The following is a 23,123-nucleotide window of genomic DNA, read 5'->3' on the forward strand; positions in this document are numbered from 1 at the left end:
AGTGATCTGGAGCCCTCAGGAAGTACTGCTTGGTGAAAAAACCAACTATCAACACTACAGGGGCAGACATGGGGGCAGCCATGGGCACTGATAGTAACACAGGCCCCTCTTTTTCCTCCATTTGACCCTCTGTCGGCATCTTGGGTTAGCAGAACCTTATAACAGTCTGGTAACCCACTAACTATAGACCACAGTGGTCAGCCTCCAGTGCTGGAGTTGGACAGATAAAGGTGTTTAATCTCTGCATGTGGAGTAGTGCCTGCCACAGGGTAGGTATCCAGTAAACGTGGATCCCTTTGAGCAGTGTCCTCCAATTCTTTGATGTTTCTGCCACCACTGCACAATGGTGCCAAGGCCATAGCTGTCTGCTGGCTTAGAGAGGGTGAGTTTAGGACACTGCGTGCTTGAGAATTCCTCATAGAGGTGAGTAAAGTTCCTTACAGTCTCCAATGCCCGCCATATGCATTCAGCCTAATAAGGAGGACAGCAAAGGTGCCAGTGTCCCTCGTACAGATACCAAGTGATTCCCAATTGGAAGCAGTTTTGTTTGCTCAGTGATGACAATACCATTCAGATTCAACCTTTGATGACTGTTATGCTTACCACTGTATGGAGCGGTTTTCTCAGATCAGTCACTGCCCACAACACAGACCAGAGTCAAAATGGAGTTAAACCAACCTGCTTTTGAAAGTTCTAGGTGCTTTTTCCAACCTTACAAAAATCTTCAAAGGAAAGGGGGAAAAAAACCCAATAGTTTTCATACTTAGGCAGCCTCCCAGTTGAAACAGACAGCACTGCCTTGGAGCCAGTGGCATTTCCTGACTGGCCACCACAGTGAGCACTAGCCTCCAAGTATTGTCCCTGCCAGACCATCTTGCCCAAGAGCCCAGAGCATGCACTGGAGGTCACTGAGCAGGCTGAGAAAAGACTGGAGTCTGAGCCAGTTCTCTGAGAAGAGGAGGGGGTGAAGCTTAGGATGGTGGCTTTCAGGTTCCTGGAAGATTAGAGAATGAACAGAATCCACCCAGATTGCTAGGAGAGTGCCCCTAGAATGAGTCCGGAGAATTGGCAAGAAGACATACTGAGAAGACTCATGTGCAAACTGGAGCTCTCCACTTACTGCTGGGGGCCTTGACACACCACAGGAATCTGTTAAAACCTAACATCCAGTTGGCCTCTTCTGGGGAAGCATTGCCTCTGGAGTCGTGTAGACCTGAGTTTATAGGTGGGCTTTACCATTGTGTGTTTGTGGTGCTATTCTCAGGACATAGCCACCAAGTGAAAAGCTGTATTGTCCAGCCTGCTAGTGTTAGAGCATGGTGTGTTAGATCATGGGCATGTTAGATCTGATGCTCGGCACTCTACGATGACCAGATTTTATAGCCTGATGAAATCAAGCCATGATCTCTCAGCAGCTCCCTCTGAGAGGAGTTAGGAAGCAAGGCCGGGCTGTAATTTTTAGCCTCTCTCTCTAACTTTAGGCCATTCTTCATGTATCTATTTATTTATTTGCTTATCTACCTATTTATTTGCTAATTCATTCATTCATTCATTTACTTATATATTTTGGTGGCAAGGTTTTTCTACATAGCCCTGGCTGTAGGGCATTGGGTGGGGGGACAAGGGGTATGGGAGGAGGGGCAGGAATGATAGAGACCTGAGGCAACAGGTGAACAGACAAGAAACAGACTTCTCCAGAGGCAGGCTTCACTAAGCAGTTCATTTGATTGGGGGGGGGGGACAAAGGCTATTTTAACCTCTTGGAGGTAAGTAGGGGTTATGGAGTGAGTGTATATCATTGGTCTGGGCCAGGGTGCTGGGGATGCCTCATTTTCATAAGGAGGAATTCTAGGTGCTGCTGGACATGATCTTATAAGAAGAAAACAAGTTTAACCTGGCTAACAGGCTGTGTGACCTCCTTTGGTGGAGCAAAGTTGGGGACATGGGTCTACAGATGCCAGGACATGTTGGCCCAGGGTAGGAAGGGAGGAGTCCTATTCCCACCAGTTTCTAGATGAGATTTCCAGGATTTGGGCACACCTTGACCCCACTCTTGCTCCAGGCCTACTGGTCATGGCTCCATGGCTTTCCTGGTCCCACAGTAGGCTATAGAAACATGAGGACATTTCAGTCATAGGTCTCAGATGTTATCTGATGGCATTTTTAGCCTTTTGGGTGGCAGAAGCTGAGGGTCTGTTTGTATATTCCAAAAGATTTATCTAAGTCACAAAGACATTTGGCCGCATACCAAGGGGGCTGAAGATGGCCCAAGATAAATTATGGTTAGGCTCTAGACCTGGAACATTCTATAGAACCATTGGCTTTCTAATGAGGTGTAGAAAGCTCAGTATAAGGTATGGTTCTGTTCAGGATTTGGAGTTTACAGTGTATGGTGGACAGTCATGCCAATTTCCCAGTGAGAGAGAAAGCCAAGCAGTCCATGGACAGTGTATTGGTCAGATCCAGTACAGTGGATGATGTCTGAGGGCTCACATCATAGGACGTACTCAATGTGTGTTGAGTAGGTGTTTGATTTAGATACTAACAGTATCTCAAGTGTATGAAGTGATTCCTGGTTTTACAGCTTATCACAACCTTTAAAAAAAAAGATTTCTTTATTTTATGTATGTGAGTACATTGCAGCTATCTTCAGACACACCAGAAGAGAGCATCAGATCCCATTATAGATGGTTGTGAACCACCATGTGGTTGCTGGGATTTGAACTCAGAACCTCTGGAAGAGCAGTCAGGGCTCTTAACCACTGAGCCATCTCTCCAGCCTCTATCACAACCTTTGTATGTGAAGACTATGGTAGAAAGTAAAGAATTCAATAGGATTCAGGGATGGCCACATCTAGGCCTCTCAGAAATCCCAGCTCAGCTGGATGACAGGTGTGTGATTGAGTACCTCCGTGACTGAGTGGTTTCCATACACTCAACCCCAGTGGAGAGTCTTTGGGAAGCTCTTACAGAATAATGTGGCTACATGGAGTCAAATCTTGTCTAGAGAGATTCCTATAGAAACGTCCAATAACAACAGTGGCTTTAGAGTTTATTTACAGTTGATGACTTCCTGCTCTGGAGACTAGCTGCTAGTGATGACAGCAGCTGGTCTATCCTCCATGGGAGGGGGACTGGCAGAGGGACAAGGAGAGAGGTCAGAGCCTTTCGTTGCAAGTTGTGATGGAGTGGTTCAGGCAGAAGGTCTTTGCTTCCCTGATCCCCCAGGCTTAGGATCTGGTCTCTGACTAACTCTGAGCTAGGTTAGCATGGCTCTGCTTGATCCCTGAAGACAGGGCTGGAAGCTGGGACTCACACAAGAACAATTTGCAGTGAAGCTTAGGAAGTGTGGTAGGAGGAATCAAGGTTAATGCAGAAAAGAAGGCAGTTAATGGAGAAAGACTGGAACCCTTCCTCATGGGGCTGCAGGCAAGGAACAGAGTTTTCTGGAGGAAAGCCTGAGATAAATGTAAATGTCCTACAAAGGGCCATGTACCTCATGGCCCAGTGCTTTGGGGATGTCGCCCTCACCTCACTAATCCACTCCCCTTCTTGGAGTCCTTTCCTTTTCTTAATTAACCGTCATAAATTCCATGTTCCATCTAATTCTTTGCTGTGGCATATGAGAACCTAGATACTTTACCAGGTAATCCTGGGACATTTTATGGGTGCCTTCTGAACTCAGATATTAGCCTATCACAAACAAGTGTGCACTCGAAGTTCACTCACTCATTCAACTAGTACAGACTGAGTGGCTGAGTCAGCAGGTGCTGGGCCAGGGATGGTGTCAAGTAGGGGCCACAGTGTTTTTGCTTTTGTTTTTCTGAATGGACTGATGTGAGGGTTGCTCAGGAAGGAGGAGATATAGTAGAATGGATCAACCATCAGAAAAGGAGGATGGAGGATGGAGAGAAGTCAGTTTGGGACTATTTAAGACATTGACAAACACTGGAACAGCGAGGAGAGTTGAACTCCTTAGGATAAAGCTGAGGGTGGCTGGACTGTGAAGGGAGACACAGATGGTTGGGAAAAGGCCACAGGCTTTGGGAGAGATAGCAGAAGAGCAGGTGCTCTTGGCAGGGCTGTGCTGTTGGCTAGAGACTCAGTTCTGATCACCAAGTGCTTACCCAGCATGCACAAAGCCCAGAGTTCTGTTCCCACCCCCGCAAAATCAATAACAAATTAACAACAACAAAACGGTGGTACCTATCTATAATCCCAGCCCCAGGAGGTGCAGACAGGAAGATCAGAAGTTCAAGGTCATCTTCCACATATAAGAAGTTCAAGACCAGCCTAAGCTTCCTGTCACCCTGTCTAAAAATGTTTGTAAAAGCAATGATGGGTGACTGCAGTTGGAAAGGACATGTTCAGTACTCAGTATGCTTTTCCCCAGGGCCCCCACAGCCTTTGTAGAACCCCCTGTATCCAAAGCATACACTTGGGTGGTGGAATCTAGTCAGAGACATTCATACTGTAAACACAGGGGCCCTTGCGGTGAAGTGGCCACACGAGACACCCGTGCTTGTCTTGCAGAGTTCATCCAGTCACTTTTCTTTTTTTTTAAACTGGGTTCAATGAACACAAACATCCAAGTCCCGTGAGGAGCATGTCTGTTAATTTATAAATGTTGACACTAAGAGGTGACAGGCCAGTGTGGAACTGTTTATAAGATTCGGATGCTCTGTGGGTCATTTGTGTAGTTTGCCTTCTTGAATTCAAAGTTAGAACTCCCACCGTGTGCTATGTTTTTGGAACAGTCTACACGAGTATCTGTGTGAAATGTGGGCCGTTCTTACGGTGTATTGACTTAAGGAATTTTATGTTTTCTGAGCTCTTACTTGTCTCATTGGTTTGATGGTGGATTTGGGAGCTTTAAAAAGTTTAAAAATTGTTCGTCTCTGAGTAGGAGAAATTAGGAGAGAAATGTCAATTAAACTTTAAAAGGGTAGCAGCTAGACTGCTGCTGGTCAGATGATTCTATAGCAGGAAGATGGACAAGGGACACTGGCAGAAAAGGAAAACTGTGCGAGCTGAAAATCGATGCAATAGAATCAATAAAAAGACAGGCATGGGGATATCATCTGTAGATGTCGTTTTATCTCTGTGTACGATGCATGCTCGCCCATGTGTGTTTGCCCTTGTGTTTGAGTTCAAGTACTCATTGTCCTTTATGAGGAGGTTCCTCTAATGATTTTGAGCATCTAAACCTGAGAGCAAAGCCAAGCCAGAGCAGGCGACAGAGCAGAGACAGGACCAGGGGGTCCCGGGGCCGGGGTGGGAGTTAGGGATGTGTGATCAAGTAGGCTCCACTTGCCTACTATTGTATGTAGACCTGGCTGTGGAAGCCGAGCCAGGTCCTGCCATGAAGAGTAACCTTGGTTAGTAAACTTGGGAGTCCAGCCCAGTGAAGCCTTGGCCATCAGAGGGGGAAATGAGGAATTTTCTACATAAAAGATCAAGTTACCTGTCAGCAGGTGGTTCCTCCTTTCCTCTCTTCATGTCTTTGTTTCTGTACTTGACTAATCACCCCTGGCTTGAACCCTCAGCACAAAAGCACATGATAGTAATAAATATTTTTGTCTTGTTTTGACATTAAAATTTATTTTTCTTTGTCACCACTAAGTACAAGATTAAGGAAATGGCCATCTATTCTTAATTTTCACAGTGACATTTGTTTTATTTTGAAATAGGGTTTCATGTAGTCCAGGGTAGACCTAAACTTTATGTATCTGAGGATGACCTTGATGAAGTGAAGTTCTGATCCTTCTCTATCCATCTCCCAAGTGCTGGGATTATTGGAATCGGGGTCACAGTGGCTTCTTAAAGAACGCTAGGAGTGCTCCTCTTCTAGTTTTGAAAGAGTTTGTGAAGGACAGATATTAAATCTTCCTTAAATATCTGGAACAGTTCGTCAAGCCCCTGGGCCTGGGCATTCAGTGTGTATGACATTCCCTTCTTTAGAAACCATTTATTTGCATTTTACTGCACACTTGTCACTGAAGAACTTGTTTACTGAGGAAGCAGATGAGACGTGCTGCGGACCTCCAAGTGCATGAGACATTTCATATGCCCATTCACAGAAAAATTAGATCATTTTACAAAAAACTATTACAAGATTGAAACCTCAGCTTTCTTTGTGCTTGTTTGTTTGTCTGCTTTTTGGTTTTTTGTTTGTTTGCTTGCTTATTTGTTCTGGTTGTTTTGGGTGTTTTGTTTTGTTTTTTGAGACAGGTTTCTCTGTGTAACCCTAACTGTCCTTATCCTGGAACTTGCTCTGTAGACCAGGTTGGCCTCCCACACAGAGGCCTGCCTGCTGGGATTAAAGGCATGCACTGCCACTGGCTGGTGAAAACCTGAGCTTTCTATGGGGGAGCAGAAAGGTAGGCAAGCAGGTGTGAGAGGTGTGAGAGGTGTGTCACCTGCTGATACAACAAAGATGACCCGAGGAGGGTGACTGGTTGACACTGGGTTTTCTTCCATAGGTTTGGAACTCATACCCCAAGCTCTCTTCAAATCTGTGATAATCCTCCTGAATCTGTCTCCCAAGTACCAGGATTACAGGCATGAGTCAGCATAGCCTAACAGTCTGACTCTTGGCTTTGCAAAGGGAAAAAAAAAAGGAGGGCTGAGAAGATAGTACTCTGGGATTTAAATTGTTCTCTGCGTGAAACCCATTTCTCTAGAGCTATTTGCAAAGGTACTTTTCACGGTATCTCTAACACTGGGGGTGTGATTCAATGACAGACCATTTTGTCTGACTTGTGTGAGGTGGGTTCCTTCTCTAGCAGTGCACACACAGTGGCCAGTCAGTCTAGCCTAATGAGTGAGTTCCAGACCATTCCATCGGCTTAGTGTATATTAAGAATCTACTCTGGGGCTGGAGAGATTATCACCTGCCATCAAGTGTGAAAGACTTGAGTCTGATATTTGGGACCCACATGGTAGAGAGAAACAGCTCCCAAAAGTTGTCCTCTGATCTGCACTCGTGCTGTGGCTGAGTGCAGTGCACTTATTTCTACAAACTAGATAGATAGATAGATAGATAGATAGATAGATAGATAGATAGATAGATAAAATGCTGGATGGATGGATAGATAGATAGATAGATAGATAGATAGATAGATAGATAGAATGATGGATGGATAGATGGATGGATGGATAGATGAATAGGTAGATGGACGAATAGATGGATGGATGGATGGATAGATAGATAAGATAGATAGATGGATAGATGGATAGATAGATAGAATGATAGACAGGCAGACAGACAGACAGATAGATGATAGAATGATGGATGGATAGATAGATAGATAGATAGATAGATAGATAGAATGATGGATGGATGGATGGATAGATAGAATGATGGATGGATAGATAGATGGATGGATGGATAGATAGATAGAATGATGGATGGATGGATAGATAGATAGATAGATAGATAGATAGATAGATAGATAGAATGATGGATGGATAGATAGATGGATGGATAGATAGATGGATGGATGGATAGATGGGTGGATGGATAGATAGATAGAATGATGGATAGATAGATAGATAGATAGATAGAATGATGGATGGATGGATAGATGAATAGATGGATGGATAGATGAATAGTAGATGATGAATAGATGGATGGATGGATAGATGAATAGATGGATAGATGGTAGATAGGTAGATAGAATGATAGACAGACAGGCAGACAGATAGATAGGAAGCAATACAACATTTAAATGAAGAACCTGTTATAGTCTAGGGGTCTGGATGGGGTTTGTTTTCTCTGCCAGTTAAAGAATTAAGCAGCAGGAAACACCTGAAGTGCATGGAATCGCAGCGGAGAGATCTCAAGCACAGCAGACAGGATCAGCAGTTGAAGGAAGGCATTTATTGGATGTGGGGAAACAATGCACACGTAACAGACACACAGAAAAAAAGACCCTCTGCAAAGTTGAGGGGGCACTCGGGAAGTCTGGTCTCTTCCTCAGGGCTGGGGTTCTATTGCCCCTAGAGAGTTTTTCATCCACTACATTAGGGCTGGTCAGTTTGAAGACAGGATGATTGAATTGGCCCACAACTGTTTCGAGACAGGTCTTGATCCAGTCTTGAATCTGCTGGGTCAGTCTATCTTTAGTGGGCCTGCTGGTGGAAGACAAAAGCTGCCAGAAGGAAGCTGGCCATCTTGGAAATTCACTACCTTTATTACCTAACCATGGTCCCTCCCCCTCTCTGTCTGCCTAACAGGGAGACTTGTCTATTTCCTAGTGACTCAAATCTACTATATATCAGGAATTGTATTATGCATTGATAATATAAAGTTGAATATTACGTGATTTCTATTAATTCATTGAATTTTAAATGCTTTGGACACTCTCATGGCCTATGTATGTTAAATATTTCATTACATATTATGAATTAGCAAAATAACAGAATCCAGGTGTCGTGGTGCACGGCATTAATCCTAGCACACAAGAAGGTAGAGGCAGGTGGATCACTGTAAGTCTGAAGCCAGCCTGGTCTACATTGTGAGTTCCAGTGCCAGTCCAGGAAAAATAAAAGTAATAATAACAGACACTTCACTTCCATCCACCTCAGGAATCCAGATTAACACAAAATATCATACGCAAATGTCCCCACTCACCCCATTCTAGAACTACCCATAACCAAGGGTCACTGAGCATGCACACTGTGGCCCCTCTCCTCCTGCCCAGTTAGCAGGTCGTGGAGATGGCTGTCCTACAGACAAGAGGGCTTGATGCTGTTCACAGTTCACCTCTCAGGGCATTGGAAGGTTATTTGGTGTGGTTCAACGGGGAAAGGAGTGTAGAGTCAGTCAGGCCTGGGTTTGTGTCTCAGCCCTGTCAGCTCCCAGTTTTATCAGCTGTGTTACTGTTAGGACAATTACTGTCAGGCTCTCCGCCCACACACTGAGGGTGCTAGTCGACTCATTGGCTGGATTTTGAGATCCAGCTCTGGTCCTCAGGTTTGCATGGCACACACTAACCACTGAGCTTCTCCCCAGCCCTGCTCCTAGTCTCAATGATTGTTTGTACTTGGGGCACCTCTGTACTCCAGAAGAGGGGAGGAGAGAAGCCAAGTGTGGAGGCTAGCCCCATGATGACTAATTTACCGTCTATAAGGCCTGCTGGGTGGGGTTGGCTGTGTAGCCTGGCACCTACAGTCCTCAGTACCACCCTGGCCTCCAGCCTGGGTCTGTGAAGGGCTCCCTGCAGCTCTGCTGATGACCGCGATGCCACAGCCCAGCCAGGCTCCATCAACAGAGGTGATGCATTGCTGCTTCTATGAATGCATCCCAAAAGCTGCCAGGAAGGGATTGGCCTCCTTTTAAGGAAACACAACTTGCCAGAGACTAAGATTTGTCTTCACTGATTCCAAAGCTCTGTTTTAAAGAAAGAGTCGTTGTGTATAAAGACAGGAAATACTAAGATTCAAAAATACTTCATTTTACTAACTCCCCCTCAGGGAAACTGCTTGGTTAACACTCCTTACAAAGCTTGCAGGAGCTCAGAGACCTCCTTGTCTGCCCGACGCGACCTTCCCAAGGATACAGGAAATCCTTGTGGGTTGAGGTCCTATGGGAGGTGGGCTACATCTTCCCAGGCCAGAGCTGCCAAAAGATCCTCTGAACTTGGAGGGTTGGGGGCACCTCATCATCTGGCTTCTCCACCCACACAGAAATACCACAAGTTTTGCAATCCAAGCTACACTCCCAATTTCCCTTTCTTCTTGTTCTAGAGAACATGCCTGGGTCTCTGGACTGGACCTATTATTTCACCAGCCTTCCTGGGGCAGCTCGTAAGGGCCAATGACAGTAAGAACACTAGAAATCTGTGGAAAGTTCTGGGACCATTTGCAGTGAAGCTGCTCCTCTCCAAAGGTGGGTCAGAGGGTGAAAGGGAAGGGCAACCTCTGTTTGTCCACACCCACTGCTTGGTTCCTGGAGTGCGCATGCCCCAAAGGCTTCCGTGCTGAACCAGGTGCAGGGTATTGTCTGTAATAAAGAATCCAAGTGTTGCCCCCTAGAGCTTTGTGAATAAGGTGTCCTCTCCAGCCTGCTTCCCTGAGACTGCTAGGTTGGTGCAGGGTGGGTTAAGTCAAAGGCCAATGAAGGTAGTTCGTCACTCTCTCAACAAAGGCAGAGACGTTTGCTAAGGGTGTGTCTGTGCCCTGACCCTGCTACAATAGACACATGGTCCTTTAGGAAAGCCCCAGGACTAGGTGGGCCCTGGAAGCTCTTAGGTCCATGAGCAAGGACTGACTGTGTAGTGTACAGTCACTACAGCAGAGACAGACCCATCTTCTCCCCCTATTGTGACAACCTATGCGGCTTGCCTTCCAGTTCCTCTGGGAAGACATCCTTACTGTCTCCAGCCTGGGTGGAACTACTCTGGAACTTATAAATCATTAATAGCCCAGATCCTGTGGTTAGGAGGAATCTGTTGGGCTTTTTTCCTCCTTTTTCTCTTCCATGTGTGTCTGCGTGCAGCCTCTATAGAGCCAGAGATCAACCTGGGGTCGTTCCTCAAGAGCCATCCATCTTGGTTTTTTGAGACAGCGTCTTTCACTGGCCTGAGGCTCCCGACTTAGTTAGGCTAGTTGGCCAGCAAGCTCAGGGATCCTCCTGTCTCTGCCCACCCCCCAGCCCCCAGCCCCCAGCCCCCAGCCCCCAGCCCCCAGCCCCCAGCCCCCAGCCCCCAGCCCCCAGCCCCCAGCCCCCAGCCAGGATTACAAGTGTGTGTGTTCTACCATGCCTGGCTTTTACATGGACTCAGGGATCAAACTCAAGCTTGCTTATCGAATGCTTCACCAATAAGCCACACCTCATCCCGCATCTCATTCACTGCGTAGAGCTGTGGGGAAGACATGATTTAATATAATCCACAGCACTAAGGGCCATGTCTACCACAGACAAGCCCTCAGCAAAGGCTGCCCTGAGACACGCCTCACTTCAGCTATAAAGCATAAGCTGTTATTTTATTAAAACTCTTTATACAATATGTTTTGATCATATTATTTCTCTTCCTCTAGTCTCTCCCAGGTCACCTCCACCTCCACCTCCACTCGACTAAATGTTCTTTCTCAAAAAAGGAAAAAAAAAAACAGGAAGAACAATAACAAAACAAAACATAAAATCAAAACAAACTAAAAAATAAAGAAAATCAGACCCCAAAAAAGCTAACACAAAACAAAACATACAGGCAAAAAAAGATGGGCTCACTTTATGTCGGTCTACTACTCTTGGGCATGGGGCCTGTGCTTGAGTGCGGTTGATAGGCTCAATGGCGCTCCTCCAGAGAAGACTGATGTGCTTCTTCCCTTCAGGTGTCAACTGCAAACAGCTTCTTGGTTAGGGGCAAAGACACTCGGGTCGTGAGACCATCTCCATCTCCACCGGATGTCTAAGTGTCCTCATGCTTCCCTCCTCTGCTCAGAACCACAATTTTTTCCTTTCTCCAATCAGATAAGTTTTGATTATAAAAAGCAGAGAGAGAGAGAGAGAGAGAGAGAGAGAGAGAGAGAGAGAGAAAGAATGAATATGAAATTGTAGGGTAAAGAAGATCTGAGAGGAATTAAGGGAGAGGGAAAGAGACAACCAAAATATCTTATCTGAAAAATTTAAGCCATTTTAAATATCTGGTAAATGTTAAGAAATATTTCCCAGCCTGGGCAGGAACTATATCATGATAGAGAAGTTTATACCTTCTAGGGTTTTTTGTTTGTTGTTTTGAAGACAGGTCTTCTGTGTGTAGTCCTGATTGGCCTAGAACTTTCTCTGTAGACCAGGCTGGCCTCAAACTCAGAGATCCACCTGCCTCTGCTTTCCGAGTGCTGGGATTAAAGTCATGCCCTTCCTCCCAAGGCTCCTTCAAGGGTTTCTTTATTACAGTGGGTTGAACCTGACAAAAACCTAATGAATATCCAGACAATCTCAGAGACAGAGAGAGATTTGCTATGGTTGAGAGAAAAAACAAACAGAAACACACACACACACACACCTCTTCAGCCCCCAAACAACAACAAGAACAACAGCAGCAACAATGTCCAAGAACTTAGAAACAGGTCAAAAGACAGTACAAGATGTGTTTTCAAAGTCACACGGGGCTTTGCTGAATAGAACCTCTCAGAAGGTAGAGGGGTGTGTGTGTGTGTGTGTGTGTGTGTGTGTGTGTGTGTGTGTGTGTGTGTGTGAGAGAGAGAGAGAGAGAGAGAGAGAGAGAGAGAGAGAGAGAGAGAGAGATGTGAGAGAGGGAAGGGTTTTCACATGCTGTATAGTTCATGCGGAGGTCAGAGGATATTTGGCATCATAGATCCTAATCTAGGTGGGACGTCTCCATTGTGTAAGCCTGGCTCACTGGCCAGCAAACATCTGGAGATCCTCCTGTCTCTGCCTCCCCTCTCTGAATAGAGGAGTGTTGGGATTGCAGACACTTGTGAGACTATGTCCTGCTTTCCTGTGGGTTTGGGTTCTGAACTCTGGTTGACAGGCACTTTGTCCCATTGAGCGTCTCCATAGCACCTCAAGAAGGGTCCCTAATCCTGTACAGGAAACACCTACACATCACTCTTTACTTTTCTCTCCCCACTCCCCTCCACAGTGGGAAGTTACATGTTTTTTTTTTTTTTCTTTTCTTTTTTCCGGAGCTGGGGACCAAACCCAGGGCCTTGCGCTTGCTAGGCAAGTGCTCTACCGCTGAGCTAAATCCCCAACCCCGGGAAGTTACATGTTAATTTGCAGGGTTTTAGCCAAATTAAAGGACTATCCTAAAGATTATGGTTAATGACCCTAAAGGACCGTCACCACAATTAGAACCAACCTCCCAACCTTATCTTTTTTTTTTTTTTTAAATGCAGTTTCTCAAATGGGCTTGGAATCGGCATTAGGTCTTCTGAATGGTTCCTTCATTAATTAGTTAAATGTATTTATTCTATGTTTGTCTGACAGTACTGATTTTTTGTTTGTTTGTTTGGTTGGTTGGTTGATTGGTTTGGGGGTTTTGTTTTCAAGACTGGATTTCTCTGTGTAGCCTTGGCTATCCTGGAACTCAATCTGTACACCAAGCTGGCCTCAAATTGACTCTGCCTCCTGAGTGCTGGGATTAAAGGAATTTGTACCACCACTGCCTAGCTGACAGTTCGGTTTTTAACTTTCATAAATTGTATGTTGACACTCTGAAGATGTGTACTCTAGACAGATGCTAGCCTGAAGTCGGTATTTCTCCCAACAGAACTTGGTCTCAGCTTTCCATGGGAGACACTGGAGAAGGAGAAGAAATACCAGTAGGATGGGTGTTGGGAAGGAGGGGCTCCAGCAGTCTGCTGGAGCCATCTGTGTGCACTAGGGCAGGGGTCCTGTTTAGTGCTTACTTAAAGAAACAGAAACCCGACAAGTACTGTCTGATGCAGTGTGCTTCCTTCCTGTTCTAACATTTTCTCTGGTAAGCTGAGAGCAGTTCTGATCCCACTGTATCCTCAGATCTTCCCAAGGACCCCAGCATTATCTTTCTCATCTCTCCTTGCACAGAAGCAAATGCCTGGGACAGCCCTACTGAACAGTGCCCTCTAGTGAGCCTTTGAGTCACCACCTTGCCTCTGTGGAGGGAATGGCTGGATGACCACAGAGAGAAGAGTCCATGTTCCTCCTCAGAGAGCTGCCAAACTCCTACTGTGTGCAGGTTTTGCCAGCCACTGCAAGGTATGGCTAGCAACATGAGAAGAGGGGCCAGAGGGATCTCTATCTTGCTTTTATCATCAGATCTCACAACATAATTTTACTAGATTGTAGTGGGAATTTGGGGTTCTTTTAACAACATAGAAACATTACAAGAATGTGCTTTCATTTTAATCTCAGGTGTAGGGATGTGGGGCTGCTTTGGACTGTCCACAGCAGCTGACTATGATTTGCCTCGGGCACTAGGAGAGGTGCAATTTTGCCAGCTGCAAATAGTTTCTACGATTGCTTGACATTTGGAATTCTGGGAACTTTTCAGAGGATACATAAATGCTAGGGCCCTGAGAGGTGGGGCTGGTGGTAGTTCAGGGGAGTCTGTTGTGCCTTGCTAGTAGTCGTGCTCAAAGAAAAAACAAAAGGAAAGAAGTTAGATTAGGGCTCTCTCCCTTTCCTCTATCCTTTCTCTCCTGCCTAGTGATGGGGGTAAAACTGGGGGGGGGGGCTGGGGGTGAGAAAAGAAGAACCCACAAAGTAGCAAAAGGTGGATATACTCGTCTGTGTTTTTCTACTAAATGTATAAAGAAACAAAAGCCATGGTTGGGCTCTAGTGACGTCAGTGTGGGCACTGTTGAGTGTTTCCTCAGAGCATGCTCACGGGTATGAACCAGTTTCCATTAGGCTTGGCTTAGCAGCTGTAGAGAAAGTACAGAGTACACAAATTCAGTCAGCTTGACTGTGAACAATCCCTTTGTCTTTCTGTGCCTTACTCTTCTGTGGCATAAGACAGCTCCATGCTATTGTCCTGAGGGTTAAGATAATTAAGCCTTCGAAAGCCCTTTAAATTGTACCTTTTGCATAATAAGCATTGAGTTGGGATTTGTTTAGGCAAAGTTTGTTAAAAGGTGAAGTTGTATCCAATTAATAATCTGACTACCAAATGAAGGAGTCAAGTTAATTAATAATCTGATAATCAATAATCCAGCTACCAAATGAAGTAGGTTTCCCTAATCTGTCATTTTACTGATATGTACTTAACTGAGGTTGGAAAATACTAAATAGAACATTCCAGAGCTAACTCATTCGCAGTTTGAAGCAATCTTGTTCCACCTGGGATGTGATGTATCCTTCTGTCTAATGTATCCATGATGTGCAGGCCACCTGCCCATTAGTCATTTAACAGGGAAGGCCTGGTAGGAAGTATTAATGTACACACTGATATCCATTACCTGGTCTTAGTATTAACACCACCTCATAAGGGATGGAAGGGCTTTCAAGGACCCCAAGATCCCACAGCTCCAGGGCGCTGTGGTAGGTCAAGCTTAGAATTTAGAGAACACCTGGGTGTTTAATGTCATGCAGGGCGTGGGAACCCAAGGGAAAAGGCAGGTGAGCAACTTTGTGGGCTGGAGGGACAATGCCCCAGGGCTGGCCAGAACCCAGGACTCAGCAGTAAGGAACCTTTTGTACTGGCATTCAAAGGCAGAGTAAGGGGTGGGAGGAAGTGGGAGGGTGAAGGTGGTTTTTATAGCAGTTAATCAATGAATTAGCCAGCCCACAACCCTCAGGCTTGAGACATCTGGCAATGAACAGTGATGGAGAAGGTATGTTGTAGTAAATATTAATTGGGGGTTTCTATCCCACCTTAGATTATTTAGTTCCCTAATAAAAGACACAAAACCTTTATATTTATAATAAGCTTTAAAGTACCAGAGCTGGACAGATATCAACCCTCTATGTTATTTTGTCTACTCCCTTGTCAATAACCACAAGGTATCACTTGCCATGTTCTAACCTGGGCCATACCTACTCCAACTGGTTGGCCCTCATGGCCTTGAGCTCACAATCTATCTACCCGCCTACTTCTCTTCTGCCAGGCTACATGCTGTAGGCATCTTTATTAACCAATAACAAGTCAGTTGGGGGTCAAGGTTCATACAACAAAAACTGGTAAATGTGAGGATCTGCTCATCTTGGAACAACTAGATCTTGGGGTACAGAATTTAGCATTTGAATATAAGCAGCATCAGACCAACCCACCACACTGGTGGAAGGTGCAGCCTCCTTATGCAAATGGTCTAGGGGGCTCCCCCAGTAGAAACAGTGGCCCTGGGGAAAGGGGGAGAAGGAGCTTTCGAGGGATGATGGAACAGAGCAGGTGGGGCTTTGCTTGGAAAAGGGGGCTAGTGACAGGACAAATGTGAGAACACATCTAGAAGCAGAGAGGGTGTGTGTTCGAGCCTGTCCTTACAGTAAAATAGAGCTGAGATAATGCATGGGGGTGTAGGGAGGGATATGTACAGGCAGTAAGGGTTGATGTGGTCAGAGTCTCCTCCTCTGCCTTTGTGTGAGCCACTCCCATTGCCACCCTTCCTGTGAGCTCCAGGTGGTACAGGGTGGGATGACAAACCTTGAGGTACACGTCTTATCTTGCCCTGAACTGGCACCAATAGCCAACATCAACCTCTGAGCTATGTCTCTCAGTAGTGCTCCCAACAGCTTTGGTAAAGCCACCATGACTGGATCTCCAGGAGAATCCTTTATGCAACCTTGAGGGTAGGGTTTGTAGTTGTGCCTCCTTGTGAGGTAAGAAGAGTCCATTAAAAAATCAAAATAAAAAACACAAAAAGCCAAACAAACAAACAACCCAACCCACAAACATTGAGGATGTGAAATGCATTCTTAGATTACAGCTCCTCTCCCAGACATCCCCCTGAAGGGTTCTAGTATGGTTTCTTTCCCAGTTATCCCACTGCCCTCCCAGCGTCCCCAGAGCTAAGCCCCTTACCTGATCATCAGTTGTGATGGAAAGAGGAATGGGTTCTAGTCACAGCTGTGTCTCAGTGAGTTCGCCATTCTATAGAAAACCAATGACACTTGCCAGCGGCTCTTTAGCCACATGGACACCACGGCAGATGGAGGCAGTCCCGTGATCTTAAGGACTTTTTGAAATGGCATAGATGGTCCTGAGAAAGTCTGACATCTAACCACCCATGTCGGTGCTCTAGCCGTGTGCGCGGGAACCTGTGGAGGGTACAGGTTTCTAGTCTGAAGGAAATAAATATTGTATCTTTTAACTTGCAGAGCTATTTGAGGACAAGCCAGGCCTTCGGGCCCCTTCACACTCCCCCCCCCCTCTCTCTCTCTCACACACACACACACACACACACACAAATTTAGGCAGAGCAGAACCTTTATTCACATGGTGTTTGACAGTTGATAAAGGGCTTGTCACTTTCTCTCAGGATCACCATGGCTATTTTAGTGGCCTTGGCTTGACTGTTCCCTACACTTGGAAACCACCAATCCTTTTCTTTTCTCCCCTCCTTAAGCAGAGGAATCATGATGGCGTGTGGCTGTGAGGGCAGAAGATTAGGTGGGTGAGTAGACACGCAATCCTGGGGGATTCAGCCATTGTCCACAACTCAGTCATCCTGGGAGAGTGAGGACAGCCAAGCTAGACCCAGGGTTATTTTTAATCCCCAAAGATGCAGCATTTTTGAACCAACAGCCCCAGGCCAGGAGGCCCTGCCAAGGCAGTATGACCTGGAGCAGGTGTCACGCTGCCCCTCCTCAGAAACCAGCTGAGTGATGGGTGTATTTTTACACACGCTGACATGGGGTTCTGTGAGGACGGTGTGGGAAGCCTCATGCTCCATGCCCTTTAGCCTGGACCTAACCTGAGCTGTAGCCTGGCTGTCCTGGGACCAGAAGAGCTGACTTTGCAAGGGCCCCACCCATTTGATACTGTTTCTGCCCCACTCTCTCCATTTACCTCCCCAGTCTCCTCTCCAGCCCGGCAAACACTCACCTCTCCTCCTCCTTCTTCTCCCCTCTTGTTACCTCCCTGTTTGGCAGATGACACTAATAATCTGTATTCATGGTAGAAACATTGTAGCCATGTGCGCAGTAACCTGTGGAGGGTACAGGCTGTGGAGGTGGCTTAGTTGATGGAGCGTTTGCTATGCAAACTGAAGGACCTGAGTCCAATCCTGAACCTACATAGAAGGCCAGGAGTGTAAGAAGCTGTAATCCCAGTCCTGGGGAGGCAGAGACAGGAGCATCACTGACTTTGGTGGCCGAACAGCCTTAGTGAATTGGTGAGCTCTAGGCTCAGTGAGAGACCCAGCCTCAAATAAAAAACAAACAAGGGATAATGAAAGCATTAAGTGTCACCTTCTGGCCTCCAAGAATGAGTATACATGTGGGGGTGGGGTGGGGGTGGGGGTGAAAATTTGAGATAAGCAATAAAGGGGGGGGGAATCCTATGATCCTTTGATGAAATTCTATCTGAAATTTTCTCTGCATATTTACATAGAGAGCATGAATAACTTTCAGATTATGGCATTTTGGTGCAAAGCCTGATGAATAGGGGCAGTGACTCACCAAATGAGTTGATTCTAAAGTCTGTAAAGAGGTTGCTAGGCAACGACAGGGCACACAGCACAGTGCCTGTTTTCCCTGCCTGCAGCAGAGGCTGTGACAGACTTCACCCTCACCTGTGCAAGCAGACTCATCTGGCTGGGTCAGAGGTCCCTGGTTAGGAGTCCCCTCTGTTGTAACTGGTTAGGAAAAAGGGCTGAAGGAGGCAGGGTAAGAAGCTTGACCATAAACCTTACTCTATCTCTCCATGGCTGGGGGAAGCTCGGCAAGTGGGTCAGCTTCTGTGCGTCATGTGAACATGGGTGAAAGGGTGCAGGTATGGTGAGAACTCAGTGAGGACAGAGGGAGAACACTAGGAAGGGCGGCTAGGAAGATACTGGTGTTCGGTGAGCACATGATTTCTGCTAGGATTATTTCTGCTTGGAGAGAAACTTCCATATTTCCAGCACTTGCCTTCCTTCCTGTATTACCTGGGCAGGAGACTTATCCTTTTTCTTCATTTATTTAGATGCTTGGGCCTGGTAGGGGATGAGAAGAGCAATAATTCCAGGTCCTTGGATCTCAAATTTTCTAGATTCAATATCGTGCATGGTGGAGTCACTGCAGGATTAGAAACACGTTGAAAAGCCGCATTGCTAAGTCGCATTGCTTTAGTGGGAGCTCTCATGTGCTACAACAGTCGAAGATGGAATTCAAGCACTGGGGGCTCCTTGTGTTGTTTATACTCCTGTACTGATATTTGAAAAGTCCCTGTGTGGGGAGGGAAGGTGGCTCGGTGGTTAAAAGTGTTAGCTGTGCACGCCTGATGACCTGAGTTCAATATTCAGAATCCACATTAAAAACTGGGATATCAGTCAGGTAGGGGGTGGTGGTGCAGGCCTTTGATCCCAGCACTTGGGTGGCAGAGGCAGGCAGATCTCTGTGAGGCCGAGGCCAGCCTGGTCTACAGAACTAGTTCCAGGATGGCCAGGGCTACACAAAGAAGTTCTGCCTCCCCCAAACAAACAAATCAGAATACTGTGGTGCACGTCTATAATTCTCTCACTCCTACAGCATGGTGAGAGAGACAGGAGAGGCATCTGGAGGCTGACAGGCTAGATGGTCTGGAATACTCAGCAAAGCAACATACACAAGAGACCCTGCTTCAGCAGGAGGGAAATGACTCCCAAAGGTGTCTTCTGACCTCCACACACAATCATCACTGTGCCTGTACTCACACCTACACACCCACACTCACACATATACATATACACACACTCAAATTAAAATATAAACAAACAAAAACTTCTAGCCAGGTGCATGCCTTTAGTCCCAGCACTCAGGCAGAATCAGGCAGATGACTGTGAGTTTGAGGCCAGCCTGGTTAACATAGTGAGCTACGGGACAGCCAGGACTACATGGAGAGACCCTGTCTCAAACAAACAAAACAAAAAGTTGATACACATGTGCATGTGTGTGTCAGGGGTGGGAGGGAAGAAATCCACCTTACTCTGTTTTGATTATACACCTTTGGGGGGGGTTAGAATATATTCTACACAATGCCCATGGTGTTTTTTTTTTTAATTAAGGAAGACAAACAATTAAAAATATTTCTCTGATTGGTCTCTCTTCATACCCACTGCACTGATGGTGGGCAGAATTCCCAACAGGCAGGTGACAAGGACAAAGAGCAGACACATACTCACAGGCACCTGGTGCCAGCCTGCCGGCTCCCTTTGCCCTGACGCTCGGTCACACTTGTCCTATCTTTGCCAACGCCTGGAATGTTCTGCGCTCCATTTAGACTCCCTTCTTCTGGCAACAGATGAGGTAGGGGTTAGACACATCCACCAAATGAACTTCTTCTCCAAGGTCAGAGGTTCCTGGTGTCTGTCCCCTTTCTCTCCCAGACCAGCCACCTGGCTGCTTACACTTCGTTATCTATGATCCTGGGGATATCTCAAGCCTTTTGGCAGCAATTCTGTCACAGTGTGAATAAGAAGTGCCATCCCCATCACTCAGGGCTCCTGTGTTAAAGGCTTGGTCCCCTGTGGTGCTATTGACAAATGGTGACAAGGATGGACTCCATCAATTAATCAGTCTATTGGTGAGTTCTTGGCCGAGCAGTCTCAGGTGGTAGTGGGGCTGGAGGTGGCTGATTAGAAAACAGGTGACTAGGGATGGGTACCTCTTGCCCCCAGACCTTTCTCTCTGTTACCAAGTTACCATGAGGTGAGGTGAGCAGCCGTGCCCCATCCCGCCCTTACGCCAGGGTGTTTTGCTTTACCACAGGCCCATAAACAATGGAGCCAGCAAGCCACAGACTGAAAACCACGAATCAAGATAGGTCTTTACTTCTTTAAGTTGTTTATCCTTGGGTGTTTTGTCACGGGGATGGAAAGTGACAGCATGGGTGTAAGCATGGGTGTAAGCATGGGTATAAGCATGGGTGTAAGCATGGGTGTAAGCATGGGTGACACATCAGCCTCTACACATGGTCACGTGCACTTGGCTGCTTGTGTGTGATGCAGATCTTTGGTTTTGTTGATATCACAGCTAGCATCATAAATAACAGATCAAACTATCGAGTGATTATTTGGTGCTGAATGCTGTCCACTCACAAGGCACCATCTTATTTCATCTTTGTGGCCTCATTAGATGTAAGCACTGTTTGTCCCTTTTTACAGGCATGAGATTGAAGCTCACAGAGTCTGAATGCTATTCACAGGCTCTGGTGTAGAGGAATTTACATTACGGACAATCTAGTTCCAAAACTTGAGCAATGAAATGTATCCTAGAGATTGTTTTCTTCTCCCCGGGGAATGAGAGAAGAGTGTGAAAGTCCGGCTTCACTAACTGCAGTTTTGTCATTTTGAGTATGATGTATCCTAACAGAATGTGTTAACCATGGTTTCCTATATAAGGGCTCTCTATACGTGTGTGTGTGTGTGTGTGTGTGTGTGTGTGTGTGTGTGTGTGTGTGTGTGTTGGAGGTATTGAGAGGGAGACGGTTCAGTCAGGAAAGTGCTGGCCATGCAATCATGAGGACCTGGGTTCAGATCCTTAAGTTCCCACAGGAGCAGCCAGTGTGGCAGTGAGTGTCCGTAATCCCCATGCCCGGAAAGCAGAGGCAAGCTCTCTAGAACTCACTGGCTGGCCAGCCCAGCCAAACTGGTGACCTCTGTACTGAGTGATGCGCCCTATCTCAAATATAAGGAAGAGAGAGTAACAGAGGAGACACCTGACATCGGACTCTGGCTTCTACATACATGTGCACTCATGTATACACATATGATATATATACACACACACAAGAAGTAATTGGGAGCAGAGCCTTGTGGGGTGGGGTGAGACAAGAACATACATGATTTCACCCAGCTATGACTCTCTTCAGCCTATTCCCTGAGCGGCCTACTTCCCCTCTCAGAGCCTGCTCCCGCCCCTGCAGAACTCGAATGACGAAGCTTAGGTCACAGTCAGCATGCTGCATGAGATCAACAGAAAAGATGTCTGAGCGAGTGACTCACCAAGTGAGCATAAGAATACGGGTGACTCTTCCTCACACTATGCCACATGCGGTGGTTCACACAGGTTGTCATCTTGACAGGATCTAGACTCACCCAGGAGACAAACCCCTGCACATCTGTGTGAGGGAGCTTCTAGACTGAGTTGACTGAGGATGGGAGAACCCACCAATGCGGGCAGCCCCCTCTCCCGGGCTGGAGAAAGCAAGCTGAATGCTCCTTGTTTTTCTGCTCCCCATGGACACAATGTAACATCTACCTCACATTCCTGTCGCCATTTTCCGTCATAGTGGACTTTACCTTTGTACTGTGAGCCCACATAAACTCCTGGGCTATATACTATTTGGTTTTTGTACCCACTGAGTCTAATTAGTGATGCCCATAGGTAGATATGACGCTCAGCCGCTGGGGCCTGGGCATTACCAATGGCTGCCTCCTCAAAGAAAAATAATTCCTCTTCATCTGCCAGCATCCATCAGTTGCCAACAGCTCCTCATCTAAGTTCACCTAAGTTAGGGCCTAGGTTGCCCTCCCCATGTATTCTGGAATTCCTAACTGGCTTGATCTCGGTCAGGGCATGTGATGGAAAACACAGCTGTTTTGGGTTCGTGTGTACAACAGCTAAGCCACGTCTAAAAGACTATGTCACAGGGTTTCTCCCCATCGCTGGTCTTCCATTCTTTCATTGCACCTTCTGTGATTTTCCCCGAACCGTACGGCACTGAGGCGGGAGAGGTGGATATGGATATTCCATCCATGGCAGGGTGCTAGAAGTCTCTTAGCCTCAGCACTGGGAGTAGCTTTGAATCTCTGCACGGACACCGCCTGCGGCAGTAGGAAGCGTCACAAATCTATTTTGTCACAGTGAGGAAGAAAGTAACTGACCCAGGGTGCTGCTGGGCTCATGCACAAAGATGCAGAGGCAGACCAGGGGTGAACCATGGACACCCAGAAACTTCTCACTGTGTACTGGCTGGTTTTCTGTGTCAAGTCGACTCAAACTGGAGTTACCACAGAGAAAGGAGCCTCCCTTGAGGAAATGCCTCCATGAGATCCGGCTGTAAGGCGTTTTCTCAACTAGTGATCAAGTGGAGCCATCCCTGGGCTGATAGTCTTGATGTCTAAAAGAGAGTAAAGCTGAGCAAGCCAGGGGAAGCAAGCCAGTAAGCAGCATCCTCCATGGCGTCTGCATCCACTCCTGCCTCCAGGCTCCTGCCCTGCCCGAGTCCCTGTCCAGACTTCCTTTGGTGATGAACAGCAATGTGGACGTGTAAGCTGAATAAACCCTTGACCCCCCCCCCCACACCCCGCACTTGTTTCTTGGTCATGATGTTTTGTGCAGGATACAAACTCTGACTGAGACACTGGATACCAACTGGTTGCAAGTTGGGAGCTTTAGGGAAGTTTGAACCCTGGGTTCCTCAGCTTCTCCAGCCATTGAAAACGGTGCATGCCTGTTCCCTATGCCTCTCTCTTGCTCAAGCCTTCTCCTCCCTCTTCAATCCAAGTAGGGTTTATAACCAGGGGCCCTGGGGCTGTAGGTTGTCTTACAGGGG

The sequence above is a fragment of the Rattus norvegicus genome, chromosome 8 (assembly GCF_036323735.1).
Source record: "Rattus norvegicus strain BN/NHsdMcwi chromosome 8, GRCr8, whole genome shotgun sequence".
Classification (NCBI taxonomy): domain Eukaryota; kingdom Metazoa; phylum Chordata; class Mammalia; order Rodentia; family Muridae; genus Rattus; species Rattus norvegicus.